Raw genomic sequence first — 16,412 nt, forward strand, 5'->3', positions numbered from 1 at the left:
TGTCATGCCTGACTCCATGTCCTCAAAAAAGCCCAATTAAACGCCTGCAACAAAAAGCCGGGTATAAAAGTAGCGAAACTACTAACCTGTTCTATATTAATTCTAATACAAACAAACTTTTTTTTTCTGGTTCTGGACATCTCATTTTTTTTTTTCAATAATTTTTTCAATAATTGGCTCTCTATCAAAAATGACAATTAAGAACTTTTTTTTTTTGTGTGATTAATAGTCCCTGGGGCATGACCCAGAACCCTAGGCACTTTTTAGGGGCATTTATTGGGTTTTAGGGCTTCAAAATGGTGTTTTTTGATTACAGAAGTTCGGTTCCCATTGATTTCAATGGGGTTCTGAAATCCGGGCCGAACTTTCGGGAAGTTCGGGGTGTTCTGGTCGAACCGAACTTTTGAAAAGTTCGATCATCCCTACTAGTCACTACAGCTCTCACATACATTTCTATGTATTTTCCATTGACTGATCCACACAGGAAAGCTCTATTCTGAGTATGTTAAAAGTACTCATTTTAACCACTTCAGCTCCGGAAGGTTTTACCCCTTAAGAACAAGGCCATTTTTTGAAATTTGGCGCTGCATTGGTTTAACTGACAATTGCGCGGTCGTGCGATGCTGTACCCAAATAAAATTGAGGTCCTTTTTTTCCCACAAATAGAGCTTTCTTTTGGTGGTATTTGAGCACCATTGCGGTTTTTAGTTTTTGCGCTATAAACAAGAGCGACAATTTTGGGGGGGGGGGGGGGAAACAATATTTTTTCCTTTCTGCTATAAAACTTTCCCAATAAAAAAAAAACTTAAAAAAATATATACATTTTTTTATCAGTTTAGGCCAATTTGTATTCTGCTACATATTTTTGGTTAAAAAAAAAATCCCAAAAAGCGTATAATTGGTTTGCGAAAAAACAAAAATAGTGTTTACAAACTACGGAATAGTTTTTTGGACTTTTTATTATTTTTTTTTCTATTCGTAATGGCGGCGTCAGTGATTTTTATCGGGACTGCAACATCGTGGCTGACAAATCTGACACTAATGCCTCGTTTCCACTGAGCGGATCGGTTCGGGTCGGTTCGGTACGGTACGCTATTTTGAGTGTTTCCATTATGAAAGTGGCCCATACAACCGAACCAAACCGCACCATTCCTGGTCCTGCTTCAGATGTAGGGCCATAGGAAATGGTACGGTACGGTTAGGGCGGAGCTACTGGTGTCACACGATAGATTCCAATGATTGGCGGACAGGAAACCATCAATGCTCACGTCAAATGAAAGAGCAAAACAAACACCTCATTTGGTGTAAACCCCGCATGGTCCCTGGTGGCCCGACTTGCAGTGGAAACGCTCACCTGAATAGACCGGACCGTTCTAATCCTTCCAAACTGTACCGACCCGAACCGTTCCGCTCAGTGGAAACGAGGCATAAGTGACACTTTTTGGGGACCAGTGACATTAATACAGTGATCAGTGCTAAATGATATGCACTGTTACTGTATAAATGACACTGGCAGGGAAGGGTTTAATACTAGGGGTGTTAAAGGGGTTACATGTGTTCCCTAGATGTGCTAACTGTGGGGGGGATGGATTGAACAGAGGCACATAGAGATTGGTTATTCAGCTTAGAAGAATCACACAATCTTTACCTGCTTATCTGACAGGAGAGCCCTCTTGCATTGTTTACATGCCAGACGGCTCTCCTGTCAGTCTAGCCAAAGATCGCGGGAGGCCACGGAGATCGAGTCCGCTCCTCCCGCGGTCTGCCTCCCGCTGTGTCTAATCACAGTGGGAGAGCAGCTCTGGCGGTGCCCGCGCGCCGCAGAGACTGCGTGCACATAATCACGTAGATCATAATCACGTATAATCACATGATTATGCGCAGCAGAGCTGCCCTGCTGCAGCAAATCTGCGTGGGGTGGTCGGGAAGTGGTTAATTGAAGGTATGTATAAGCCACTTTCATGTCTTAGGCTCCATTCACACTACTGCGACTTGTCAGCCTGACAAGTCACGGTCCTTCGCGGTCCATGCAGTGCCACAGGACTGGTTCTAATAGGAGCGACACAAGTCGCTCCGACTTAGAAAAAGGGTCCTGTACTACTTCAGGGCGACTTGCATAGACATTCATTATATGAAGTCTGTGCAAGTCGCGCAGAGGTCGCGGTGCACGGGACTTTTACAGGTCGCCCCCGAAGTCGTGCCGCGTTAGTGTGAACCGGCACTTAGGGGGTCATGTACATATTGACTAGCTTGACCACCGGCAGCGGCAAAATCTCGCTGCGATTTTACCACGATTTTTCGTCCGTCGCTCAAAATGTACCTATACTGAACGTGATTCTTCTGCATTCAGAAGAGGGAGGTTGAACCACCCCTAACCACTGCAGCTTGTAAACTCTTGTAAAAGCGTATGTGTGCACGGACACATAGGCTTTTATGTAGTTGAGTTTTGGCAAAAAAAAAAAAGCCAAAATGAACTTGAAGCACAGTTTAGTCCAAAAATAGTTTCCATGTGCATTTCTCTGGCATAGCCTCCATATGCATTTTTTTCGTATCCATGTGCAGTTTTATTATTAGATCAGAGCAGAATTTTTAGTATGCATCCTTCCAGTTTTAGACACAATTTTCTTTACATTTTTTATTAATGGTTGTTAAAGTAGGGTTTTGATGTTCCTTTTATGTTATGTACTGTATTGGGTTTTTTTTTTAGATGTACGTATATGTACACATATGTATATGTAGGTTATCCATAATGCTCTATGATTGTTAGATTCATAACTTTATCAGTCACATTTATATTATATTGTAGCCTTGATGAAGGGGGCATTTCTTTGACCCCTGAAACGCACTGGCTGTTTTAATACAAACTAATAAATTTATTTGAACACTTATCCTTTGGTCTGGCGCTCCTTTAATTTGTGCATGTTTTTTTTTTTTCTCCGGTAACCTGCTGGGTAGACTTGTCTGTTGTGAGCAGCCTAACCCTGAGCCAGAGAGCTCTTCAAATATTGGCTACAAAAAGTTAGGAGCTAGATGTAACAAAGCTTACACGCATATTTAAGGTTTGACATGCGCCTTTGAAATGGCAATAAATTTCAGTACCCAATATTTTCCATAGGAGACACTTAAAAAGTCCCTATAGGACAGGTCATCAGTTTAGCCTTACGAATAAGGTCTGGTGCTAGAATTATTGCTCTTATTCCAACTTGAAATGTAGCATGTGTATCGCAAACAATGTTTTCAGGTGTAGGCGCCACAACGCCTGCATTTATGTTTGTACATGCATATATGTGGGGAGGGCCTCCGTCTTTTGAGGGGGGGGGGGGCTTTCATGTGCTTGGATGTAACTTTATTATTTTACAATGTTTTTTTTTTTTTTTTTTTACGTCGCATAAGGGACAACATTTTTTTGTGACAGGTTCTCTTTAACCACTTCCCGCCCGCCCTATAGACAAATGACGGCGGGAATGTGGTTGTGTTATCCTGACCGGACGTCATATGACGGCGGCAGGATAACACAGCTCTGGGCGCCCCCCGGGGGCGCGCAGAGCGGCAATCGGTGATGTGAGGTGTCAGTCTGACACCCTGCATCTCCGATCTCGGTAAAGAGCCTCTGACTGAGGCTCTTTACCATGTGATCAGCCGTGTCCAATCACAGCTGGTCACATAGTAAATAGGAACAGCCGTTGATCGGCTTTCCTTAGTTCGTGCCTGACAGGCACGAGTAAAGGAGCGCCGATCAGCGGCTCCCCTGACAGGGGGGGGGGGTCGGCACTGGTAATCAGATCATTGATTACCAGTGCAGACCCTCGGGGGGGATGCCACTAGATCCACCAGGGATGCCCACTATGACCCCAGGGATGCCCACTATGACCCCAGGGATGCCCACCAGGGATGGCAATCAGGGCTCAGGGAGCCCCCCATTGCCCTCCCCATCAGTGCTGCCCACCAGTGCCCTCCCTATCAGTGCTGCCCACAAGTGCCCATCATTGCCATCCTTTAGTGTCGCCCACCAGTGCCCATTATTGCCCACCGGTGCCGCCTATCAGTGCCGCCCGTCAGTGCCGATCAAAGCCGCCCATCAGTGCCGCCTATCAGTGCCCATTAGTGCCCGTCAGTGCCACCTATCAGTGCCCATCAGTGCCACCTATCAGTGTCCATCAATGCCGCCTATCAGTGCCCAGCAGTGCTACCTATCAGTGCCTATCAGTGCCGCCTATCAGTGCCATCCCATCAGTGCCACCCCATCAGTGCCTGTCAGTGCAGTCTCATCAGTGCAGGAAAAAAACGTATTTATTTACAAAATTGTATAACATAAACAAAAAAACTTTTCTTTTTTTTTTTCAAACTTTTCGGTCTTTTTTTATTTGTTTAGCAAAAAGGAAAAAACCCAGAGGTGATCAAATACCACCAAAAGAAAGCTCTATTTGTGGGGGGAAAATGACATAAATTTGGTGTAGGTACAGTGTTGCATGACCGCACAATTGTCATTCAAAATGCAACAGCGCTAAAAAGGGGAAAATTGGCCTGTGCGGGAAGTGCCCTGTATTAAAGTGGTTAATGAGACATCCAGGGTCTAAAAGACCCTGCATATCTCCATTGTGCACCACTAAATGTAATGCAATGCACATCACGCTGCATTACATTCTTTCCCGGTCTTGATGGCCAGGAAAACTGTCAACGAAGAAATGGAAGTGACGTCATACACGTGTGTGTCCACTCTCCTCCCTCCCCTCTACCCGGCGGCACCCACTATGTCGATCCCGGGCCCACAGATGGGCAAGTAAAGCCCAGGATACATAGCATGGGGGCATGCGTGAAAGCAATTTGGTGGCAGACCAGGCACTAAGACACAATTTTTTGTCCCTATGGCACCTGGGATTTGTCAAGCCCTGACTTTGTATGACTCACATCATACAAAGTCCCAGCGCCTTTTAGATGCTTTTTTTCTTCATTGATAACTGAATTAGGGGTTGTTCCAACAGGCAAAGCTCCAAACACTTTTAGGTAGTGTCAAAGCTTACTGTCAAATCCTGCACCCACACACTCCTAATGGCCCATCACTAGGATGTGCAGCCTCAATGGCCAAAATAAGTAGAAGGCAAAATGTGACAGGCGAGCTTTGGTGCTATCAGAAGTAGCAAAGTTTTGCCTAAGATTCAACCAATACAGAAATGTTTTGGTGGCTGCTGCAGGTATATACAGTCACTTCTAGGTGCCTGCACTTGATACCTGAAAACATTGTCTTTATTTTTTTTTTCTCTCCAAAGGAGAAGTTTTCAGCAACACTCTGGGATATATCTTTATTCCATACTTACATTGGTCCAGCATGACTTGATGTAAGTATCTATAAGCGATATCTGGAGGGCCACTGGGGATTCTGAAAATCACTGCAATAGTCTGTGCTACACTGATAGCTGTGATCTCCTGGGGAGGCGTTACAGTGGCTTCCTCTCTGCACTCTAACAATAGGAGGTTGCTTGCTCAGCACCGCTGCCCTTCAGAGAAAGCCTTGTATTTATTTTTTAATACATACATACATACATACATACATTCTCTGATTTGACAAGATGGAGAAGCGAGACATCAAAATTTGTATCTTGTACAATCAGAAAGCACCTTGTATTAGTTGAAAAAAATACAAAGCATTTTCTGAATAGCAGCGGTGCTGAGCGACCCCCTGTGGTCAGTATGAAGAGGGCAAGCTATCACTATCACTGTTTTATCGCTGTCTACGACAGTGATTTTCAGTTTTCCCAGTGGTCCTCTGGAAATCACATATGAATACTTACATCAAGCCAAGGAGAACCAATGTAGTTATGAATAAAAAACACTAACTCGTGGCATTCTGTTTAAATACCTTGAGCAGTTTTTTTTGTTTCATTTTTGTTCCCCACTTTTTGTAGATCTTGGACCCTGGGCTGGGCCAAACATCCTGATTGAAGCCCTGCACTTACAGGGACTGTAGGTTTGTTATTAAGTTGAATTTGTTTGTAAGTCAGAACAAGTACATTTTTTAAGTGTAGCTCCAGCCAAAATAATTATTTTTAAGTTTTTTGGATAGCATAGGAAATGGTTAACACCACTGTACCATTTGTTTTGCTGTCTCTACCCCTGTTCAGAAGATTTCACCTCACTTTCTGTCCCTATGACAACTGAATTTTGAAAAGTTTGGGTTGTTGTGGAAACAAGAATTGGTGATAAAGCTTCAGCGGAGACACCTTTTTCCTATGAGAACTCTTACAGGAGTGAATTTCCCTTCCTATGGATAGATTTCTCTTCACTTCCTGTTGTCTCTCTTCGTTTGTAAGTAGGAGTCGTTTGTAACCCAGGGACCACCTGTATTGGGATTTTTTTTTTTTTTTTAAATCAAAAAACATGCAGCAGAATACATTTTGGCCTAAATGTATAAAGAAATTTGATTTTTTTTTTCATTGGATATATTTTATAGCAGAAATAAAAAAATATTGTTTTTTTTAAATGTTGGTCTTTTTTAGTTTATATCACAAAAAATAAAAAGCCCAGAAGTGATTAAATACCACTAAAAGAAAGCTCTATTTTGTGTGAAAGAAATGATATAAATTTCGCCTGGGTATAGCATTGCATGACCGCACAATTACCAGTTAAAATGGCCTGCTCACAAAGGGGGTAAAATCTTCCAGAGCTCAAGTGGTTAAAGCGGAGTTCCACCCTAAAATTAAACTTACCTCCATCTTCATGCCCGGGGTCACCTGAAAAACAAATGGATAATCGCAATTTTCTTTTTTTTTTTTTTACTTACCTGGTTTAGAAGAAAATATACTCACCTTACTTCCTCTTCCTCCCCTCGGCGGCCACGGCGATTCGTCACTTCCTGGCTTTGCAATGATTCCTGGGAGCTGAACGTCATCGCTCCCAGGAATCAATGCGCCTGCAACGGCCCCGACGTCAGTTCCGGTGCAGGCGCTGTCATACCTTGCTAAACAGCTTCTGGGCATGCCCAGAAGCTGTGCAGGGATGACGCTGCGGAACCGGAAGTGACGGCGGGGCCGGTGCAGTGCATCGTGGGACCGAAGAAGACGGAAGAGGACACAGAAGAGGATCGCGCTGGCTTCAAGCTGCCCACACCTGAGATGGCAGCGCTGGACAAGACATTTTCAAGGTAAGTATTTCTTCTAAAAGGTAAGTGGAACCCGGGACAGATCAGAGGCTAGCCATTGTGGAATGCACTAGCCCTGACTGTCCCGGGGGTATTTTTATTAAAAAAAAATTTCCCAGGGTGGAACTCCGCTTTAAGACCTTTCTGTGAAAAAAGAAACAAAACAAGAGAGTCTTCCCCTTCTAGAAATCCCTACTGGTGGTCTCTAAACTCATCAGCAAAGCCATTGCAGGTTATAGAGATGTTGCAGCTCACCCATTCCAAAAGTGGTGTTCATCATATGAGAGAACTTCGACCTCCAAGAAAACATAAAAAGGACAGTAGGAGGAGGAACATTTTGCAGTTGATAAAACATTTTGGAACATTTTGCCGTTAATGAATGCAGGCTTATTAATCTGTGGGTGTAATTTATAATATTATTTTAAATAAAGAGGATCAACCCTGTTAAACAATGTGAAACAGTGACTACTGAAACCCTCATCACGTTGAGAGATGATGAAAATATGACTGCACATGAATTCTACCATAAAGAAATTTGCAGACAGACTAGTACTCACAGCACCCAGGTTCTGTTGCTCCCTCTTCAACATCCTCTAGTGACAGGGGAGAAAGGGTTATCACTGTAAGGAGATACCACAGGTTTAGGTTTCACTCACTAGCAGCTGATATGGAAGTCATTGTTACTTCATATGGCTGCCATAGAGTAACTGAAATATAAGTTTATCATCAATATGACATCTATTTTTTCACATAGGATTCAAAAATAGCCTTTCATGAGGTTTCTAAAATGACTGCTCACAGCGGTTGCTATCATTTTTCATCTAGATGTACCTTACAATACAAATACACGTTATTACATTCACACTAAACATCTGTGTTAAAACTATAATGTGTATGCTGTCATAATTGTTCTCTGTACAGTAGTTGGAACTTTTGACCCCCCCCCCCCCTTGTGACAGCGCTTCTGTGAAGTTTGTAGCCACACAGAGTTTGAATTTTGGGCAGTTCAGCAGGAACCGGAGGAGATTCAAACCATGTATGGGCAAGGCTGGTTGCACACAAGTTGATCGATTGATCAATCAACTTGGGTACAGCCAGCCCAACAGATTTCTCATGCAATTATTGCTAGCAGCCATAGCTGCTAGCAATAATCACTGTGTGTTCTCTTGGCCGGCTACCAGAACTGTATGTCATCGTCCCCTACCCACCGCCTCCCCTTTACGCCAGGAGAACACAATAGCTCCACATGAGAGATCCGTGGTTGCAGAAAAGAAAATCAAACAAAATCGCTCCACCTTTGGCTGGCCTAACTGAGCACAGCTAATGGACCAGGTTGTATGTGGCCATGGCAGAGTGCAGCTGCGTTTAGCCACCTCTGAACATAGAAAACTATCCACCCGTGTTAATTGGGCCTTACAGTTTGGGTGGGCAAAACTGGGTTATTACACCTGTCACCTACTTATGACTTTGGAGACTAGGCCTGGGAGTGTTTCCTTTTAGGCTGGCCATACACAGTTCGAATCTCAGCCAGTTCAGCAGAAACCGGCCAAGATTCCAACCTTTATTGGGCCGGCTAAATGTACCAAGGTGATAGATTGATCAGCTTGGGTACAGCCAAGCTGTTGGATTCTCTTGCGATTATCACTGTCTTCTACCAGCAAGGATGGCTTCCCTCACCCTTCCTCACCCCCCTGGCAGGAGAACACAAATGCCGATTCCCTGTCAGCACTGTCTGTGTTGATGGGGGAATCGTGCAAATTTCTTTCCTACAACCCGTAGTCACGGGAAAGAAATTTGCACGGGAAAGAAGTTTGCGCCATGTATGGTCTGCCTTATGCCTCATACACACGCTTCGATTTTTGGCCGGAAATTTTCGGCCAACGTCTGATCGGCCGATTTTCAGTTTGTTAGTGTGATGCTTTCGACAACCGACCCTGACTTTTCGGCTGAATAAAATCTGGTGTGCATGCTATAAAATTTTTGTTGCCCGTCAACACAACAGCCGATTTTCGGTCAGTCAGTACAGATTTCGGCAGACAAAAATGTGATGAGCAAGACTGGGCATGCTCAGAGAAGAAAAAACACACGGAAAGTAAACCAGCACATGACATCACTTCTGAAGTAGATTTTTGTTGGCCGAGAAAATTTGTGTGCAGTCTAGGCACATTCCAACTAACAAAACACCACTCTGGACAAAAGTCGGACGATCGGTCGGCCGATAATCGTTGCGTGTGTACGAGGCATTACCCTAAGCCATGTTACCTTTGTTTGGCTCTCAAATGACCTCAGGGGGGAAAGCTGAGCCAGAAATTCCAGTGGTGGTAAATTACACCAGAGTGTTTAAAGCTGAAGGAGATTTAACTCACAGTGTCTACCAAAAACCGCAATATCCATCTCAATAACAATATTTAAGTAAGCAAACATATAGAAGGTACCTTTAAAATGCAATTTAACATACAACTCAAACACTAGAACATCATATTTCTATTCATAGATAAAAAACAGTCAAAGCAGTAACAGCAGTATTGTCCAAGAAGGTCTGTTAATTGTTACAGCCAGCTCTCCCACTCGACACTGGGGACTGTCCAACTTGCACAAGCAGTGCTATTTCTGGAGGAAGACAAATCCCTCCTGTGCTCTGCCTCGGAACCAGCACCACCTTTACAAGTCAAACAGCACTGAATAGAAACCTAGGCTGTGACAGCCATCTTGATGAGTTTCTGGAATTCCCAAGGCAACTCGATTCTATTTTTTTTTTTCTCTAAAATTAGCACGTTTGCATCTTTCAATGAAATTCATTTTCCAACATATTCATCAGCATACTTATACAGGCATGGGGAGTAACCAAGAATGCAGACTAACCTTTAAAAAATCTCAACACCAAGTCTAGGCTTGTAAGTATTACCCACCAATTATTCTATGTCCCCTTAGGGTGCCCATATAAAGCCTGTTTCTTGACCAATTTAGCCATCACTGGGATAACGAGGGGTGGGAATCTGCCTGTCTAAGACCTCTTAGGGAAAGCTAAAAATCGCAGCCAACAGTTGGATGTACTGGTTAGCACACACAGAGGTTATAAAAAAGCCAGAGAAAAGGATAGGAAGGTGTTAATTAAGCATGCTCCAACTTTCTATTAAAAAAAAAAAAAAAATGTATCGACACAGATCATCATCTGAAACACAGAAACGATCACACTGAGCCTCTGACGGTTTAGGGAGAGGCAGTCATTCTTGACGAGACATCTGCCATGTTAATGTGCATGTGTGAAGGTACTTACGATCATGCCTCTATGTAGTAGTCTTGCTGTACCTTAAGACTAAGTTACAGTGCATACCTAAAACTGTCATTTGTGCAGTTTCTGGTTTTACTTAGTCAATTGCTACATAACCCTTAAGACATCATCTGAATTATATCCTTCCTCAACTCACTGTGCATAATGTACTTTGCATGTGACAGGTCAGATCCACAATGTATCACACAGGAGACCACCATACACTCGTTACATCCTTCCTATTCTTCATACCGTATTGATATTTAACAAAATAAAAAACAAAACCGTTCTTACCTGAGGATGTGAATCTGTCTTCTGTGTGCTTGTGCTATGGATGGTGAGGGGGAGGCTGCCTACACTGTGACTGCTGTGCAAGTCACATGGCTAAGTGCATATCATTAGATAACATACCAGACACATTCAACTCCACTGAAAACTGATACAACATCGTATGGCCATCTGCATGCATTATGAATACAAGCTTGTCCACAAACAATACTACTTGTAATGAAAGCAGTATCCTCCATGCTAACAGAAGGCAAAATTCTTAATAATGGCATATGAACCCAATTCCTGTCGCCCATGCATCCTGTGGAATGCCCCACATCCTAAACCTTGAAACAGTTACCCTCCATCCTGTAGGGCTGGGAAGCTGGCAGCTACAGTACATCTGCTGTGTTGTAATGATGGGAGAGAGGCATTTATTGGTCCGGGCATTTCTTTTGCATCTTGTTGAATGCCCCTTACCCCCTCCACACCCTGTATGGTTGGGAAAGTTGCTCACAGATGTATTGTAATAATGGGCTAAAGGCATTTTCAGCCCAGGCACTGGGCCATGTCCCTTGGGCATCCTGCTGAATGCCCCTTATCCTGAACCTGAGCAGTTAGCCTTTCCAACCCCGGTATGACTGGGAAAGCTGCCAGCTGCTCCCTGCTGTGTTGTAATACTGGAAGAGAGGCATTTTAGGGTCCAGGCAACCTGACCATGGGGTTTATTTACTAAAGGCAAATCCACTCTGCACTTAGGCTCCATGTACACGGGACGTTGTTAAAAGTCCCTTTGAATGCTGGAAATTTTTAGGACGTTTGAAACGTCCGTTCGGTCGCGTTTGTACCTGCGTTTAGCGGGCGTTTAGCGGGGTTTGCGTTTAGAACCCTTCCTAGAGGTCAAAAAAATTATTCCCCTTTAAAATGGAAAAAAACCCGAAAGCTAAACGCGGGTAATCGCATTCAGACGCGTTCAAACGCGTTTGTGCATTTGAAACGCCGGGAAACACACGTTCGAACGCAAATAATTGCGTTTAAAAAAAGTCCCTGAACGCAACTGCCTGCAAATGACTGTAAACAACCTGCTGTACATGGACAGATAAGATAAAATGTAGATGGGTTCAGGGGCTTCTAAAAAAAACGCCCAACTGCTCCTAAACGGCCATTTCCAGCGTCCCGTGTACAAGTGCACTTGGAAGTGCAGTCGCTGTAGATCTGAGGGAGACATGCAAGGAAAATAAAAGACAGCATTTTTGCTTGCACATGATTGGATGATAGAAATCAGCAGTGCTTCCCCTCATTTCAGATCTTACCACCAGATCGACAGCGACTGCACTTCCAAGGGCACTTTTAGAGCAGAGTGGATTAGACTTTAGTAAATCAACCCCCATGTATCTTATGCATTCTGCTGAATGCCCCTTATCCTGACCCTGTGAGCAGCTACACCTTCCATTGGCTGTATGATTATAAAAGCTGCCAGCTACTCCGTGCTGTGTTGTAATGATAAGCATGTGGCAGTATTTGGCCCAGGCACCACAGCAAGATGCACCCTTTATGCATTTCTCTGAACGTTCCTTATCTCGACCTTGCAAACTGCTGCCCCTTCTAGCTGCTTCCTGCTCTTCTAATGATAGGTGAGTGGCATTTTTTTCATCCACAGAGACACACACAGCACCCAGCTGGTCACTCCCCTGCTCCTAACAGTTTGACTGACAGCAGCAGGGGCCCTATTCCTCCACTGTCCTCAGTACCCTTCTCTGCAACCTGAAAGATCAGGAAGCGGACAATCCTGAGTTGGCAGTGGTGAACATAGGTGATTGAGGGTGGCAGGGAGGGGGAAAGAAAGATGCTGACTTTCCCTCAATTGTCCCTGTCCCTCGCTGGCACCTTCTTCTGTGTGCCGGTCTTTGGCTTTCTTCATTGGCCAATGCGGGATGATGTCACACACAGGAGTCAATCATCTCGGCATACAGGAACCATACCGGTGCTCAGTTTACATGCTGGAGAACGCTACCAGCCTACCTGCTGGCAGTTTGTGAGACTGGAACTTTTGTTCCCCTTTAATGCAGGAGTGCATTAAGATCCCAAAATCCTATCATTTAGTACCACTTTAAATAAAAGAATAAAGCATTGGCATTCATAGAGTATCTGACACACTGGCTCCTGATCAGAAGCGTGACTGGGAGCTGTCCATGACAACTTAGTCAGTGTTCTGGGGGCAAACATTGAGCATGCTTTCAGCACACAATTTCATGTCGCTGTGAACAGATATGCGCAGCCTCAGGACATTTAAAGTGGAACTTTAGGCAGACAATGAAGTCCTGCTAGATCACTTCATGGTGGTTACTTTTGCAGGTATAGCTATGTAAAGCATTAAACAGAAGTGCGTATATGGTTTACAATCCAGTAACATACATTCTCACCCTGCTCTGCACATGCACAGTTCCTCTTCTTGTCGGGTCCCTAGCCAACACTCCTGGCCCCTCCCTACTGTTGAGGGCCCCCACAGCAAGCAGTTTGTTTTGTGGCACCCGAGCCGAGGCTGTGTGTGTCCATTCATAGACACGGAGCCATGGTTTGCCCTGCCTCCTCTCTCTCCTCATTGGCTAACTGACTTTGTCTCAGCCAATCAGGAAGGAGAGTCCGGTATGGCTGAGGCACTCGTGCACATCACTGGATCGAGATGAGGCTCAGGTAAGTATTAAGGGGGCTGCTGCACACTGAAGGTTTTTTATCTTAATGCATAGAATGCATTAAGATAATAAAAAAAACCTTCTGCCTTTAGAACCACTTGAATATCACTTTAAATAGCTTTGAACGCAGACACCGTAAAAGATCCTCAGAAAAAGGCCCTCATTGTAAATTACAATGCCTGCTGTCAGGCAGTGGGCATAGTGACTGACAATGGACTCCCCAAGTTAATTAATTTACAGGAAGGGATGGGCTCAGGCGTGTTCGGATTGTAGTCCTAACCCATCTGAGCAATCCCACCAGGAAGCCACCACTGTACACTGCCAATCATTGGCAGCGTGTGTATGTGCAGCTCCGAGATGGGAAATCCCTCACTGCCTAATAGAGATGAGCTCGGGCGTGTTTGAGTTACCATGTGCCCGATCCCGCCAGGAGGCAAACACTGCACTCCGCTAATCACAGGTAGTGAGACATTTCCCAATCTGTAGTTGCACTGATCAGAAAATGCCTCAGTGCCTGTGATTAGCAGGCGGGTTCGAGCACATGGGAACTCAAGCATGCCCGAGCCCATCTCTACTGCCAATGATTGGCAGTGTTCGGTGAGGGCTTCCTGGCCCGATTGCTCAGGTGAGTTGGAACTATGATCCAAACACACCTGTGCCCATCCCTATTCAGCTGTGAGTGAAGAGACTACAAGTCCCATTTTCCACCGTGGCAGATGGACTGTAGTTCTTCATGAACACAAGTGTGGTGGCGTTGCCACCCGTTGTAGTCTATTGATTCTTCCTTCAGCTCTGTACCTCCATACAGACTTGGAGCTAAAGGAATAGTCTGCAGGAGCCTGTGCCCACAATCCACTGATCCTGGTTGCAAAGCTTTGCAGGAGCCTGTGCCCCACAATCCACTGATTGTGGTTGTAAAGCTTTGCAGGAGCTTGTGCCCACAATCCACTGATCCTGGTTGCAAAGCTTTGCAGGAGCCTGTGCCCCACAATCCACTGATCCTGGTTGTAAAGCTTTGCAGGAGCCTGTGCCCACAATCCACTGATTGTGGTTGTAAAGCTTTGCAGGAGCCTGTGCCCACAATCCACTGATTGTGGTTGTAAAGCTTTGCAGGAGCTTGTGCCCACAATCCACTGATCCTGGTTGCAAAGCTTTGCAGGAGCCTGTGCCCACAATCTACTGATCGTGGTTGCAAAGCTTTGCAGGAGGCTGTGCCCACAATCCACTGAGTGTGGTTGCAAAGCTTTGCAGGAACCCGTGCCCACAATCCACTGAGTGTGGTTGCAAAGCTTTGCAAGAGCCTGTGCCCACAATCCACTGATCATGGTTGTAAATCTTTGCAGGAGCCTGTGCCCACAATCCAGTGATCATGGTTGTAAAGCTTTGCAAGAGCCTGTGCCCACAATCCACTGATCGTGGTTGCAAAGCTTTGCAGGAGCCTGTGCCCACAATCCACTGATCGTGGTTGCAAAGCTTTGCAGGAGCCTGTGCCCACAATCCACTGATCCTGGTTGCAAAGCTTTGCAGGAGCCTCTGCCCACAATCCACTGAGTGTGGTTGCAAAGCTTTGCAGGAGCCTGTGCCCACAATCCACTGAGTGTGGTTGCAAAGCTTTGCAGGAGCCTGTGCCCACAATCCACTGAGCGTGGTTGCAAAGCTTTGCAGGAGCCTGTGCCCACAATCCACTGAGCGTGGTTGTAAAGCTTTGCGGGAGCCTGTGCCCACAATCCACTGATCCTGGTTGCAAAGCTTTTCAGGATTGAATGCCAAAAAAAATAAATACAGAGCATTGTTTTTAGGAAAAATGAGAATATTTATTATTTTTACCAGAGCTGGAATTCTCCTTTAAAAAAAAAAAAAAGCTAGCTTGGGCAGTGTAAAAGACGGAACCAGCTTTTAAAAATAAAGGTATGGAATAAACAGTGTGTTCCTGCCTATGTTATTGTGTCTGCCATGTTACTAAAGGGCACACTACCAAACGGGCACATGTAGTCACAATGCTGTCAAAGCTGCAGAAGATCAGATGGCAGCCGTTATATGTTCTGAGATGTAAACATAACACAGAGCACATTGGCTTCTAATGATATCAGGAGAACGCCTTGTATTTCCTATGTGCTATGGTTCATGTAAGCGCTATATGGCCACTCTGCCCATCAGCCAGTACAGGTGACCCTCTCTACATCTTACCTGCTGTCTCCTCGCCGCTCATTCTCCTCTGTACACTGCAGTGAAGGGAGGCGGGGAATGTTCCAGCTACAGCACGTACTGGACAAAAAAAAGTCACCCTGGGAGCCGCTTTGAAGCTTCCTGCTGCCACACTTGTCTGTACATTACATGCTCATTTTTGGCCATCCTCAGCTCTTCTCAGCGTAGGTGTGTGTGAGGTACTAGCTAGTTGGTAATAATATGATAATAACGGTCTTGGAGTTACTCAGGTGATGCTCTGGCCGATGCTGCGTGGCCTTGGTTTAAGGGCCTGATGTATACGTCCTTCTTACATTGCTCTTGTGACAGAAAATGTTACCCTGGATTTCATAACAAGTGTCAGAAACAGGTCCATGAATATATTGCAGGAGACGCGGAGTCTCCATAGCACCTACAGTCTGTCATCAGTGCATGTTTAGCACCCCAAGCCGCACAGCGTCACTGGCTCCAGAATGATGTTTGTTGGATACACAGCGTTACTTATTGCTAGTGATGCTGTACAGTGGCGTAGCGTGGGTTGTCAGCACCCGGGGCAAGGCAAGTAATTTGCGCCCCCTAACCCACGGGATTTTAGCACTCGAGTCTCTTCCACTAGATTAGTTAAAGAAACCCTTACCCCCTAAGCACATGTATTGTTTGTTATGAAAATACTGATGTAATTAAAGTAAAATGCATCTAAATACAAGTTTGAATGACCAGCGTGCCCCCATTCAATGCAGAGAGACCAGCGTGCCCCCTTTCAATGCAGAGAGAACAGCGTGCCCCCTTTCAATGCATTGAGACCAGCGTGCCCCCTTTCAATGCAGAGTGACCAGCGTGCCCCCATTCAATGCAGAGAGAC

At 45.0% G+C, this 16,412-nt stretch overlaps 1 protein-coding gene across 5 annotated transcripts in view; it reads right to left on the minus strand.

Annotated features, from left to right (window-relative positions):
• The window catches only part of FCHO1 (FCH and mu domain containing endocytic adaptor 1), a 507,107-nt gene extending 491,509 nt beyond the window's left edge, over nt 1-15,598 (minus strand). Inside the window, exons 1-2 of one of the 5 annotated variants that reach the window (XM_082267054.1) lie at nt 15,554-15,598; nt 7,693-7,755 (exon numbers count right to left, since the gene is read on the minus strand). The gene's annotated coding sequence lies outside the window, so the exon portion shown is untranslated. Of the gene's footprint in view, nt 1-7,692; nt 7,756-10,700; nt 10,721-15,553 lie in introns of those variants that run through there. The other 4 variants (XM_082267048.1, XM_082267051.1, XM_082267049.1 and 1 more) reach the window with 4 other exon arrangements.
• Between the last annotated feature and the right edge of the window lie 814 nt (nt 15,599-16,412).

The sequence above is a fragment of the Pelophylax lessonae genome, assembly GCF_965119305.1.
Source record: "Pelophylax lessonae genome assembly, chromosome: 1".
In the NCBI taxonomy this organism is placed as follows: Eukaryota; Metazoa; Chordata; class Amphibia; order Anura; family Ranidae; genus Pelophylax; species Pelophylax lessonae.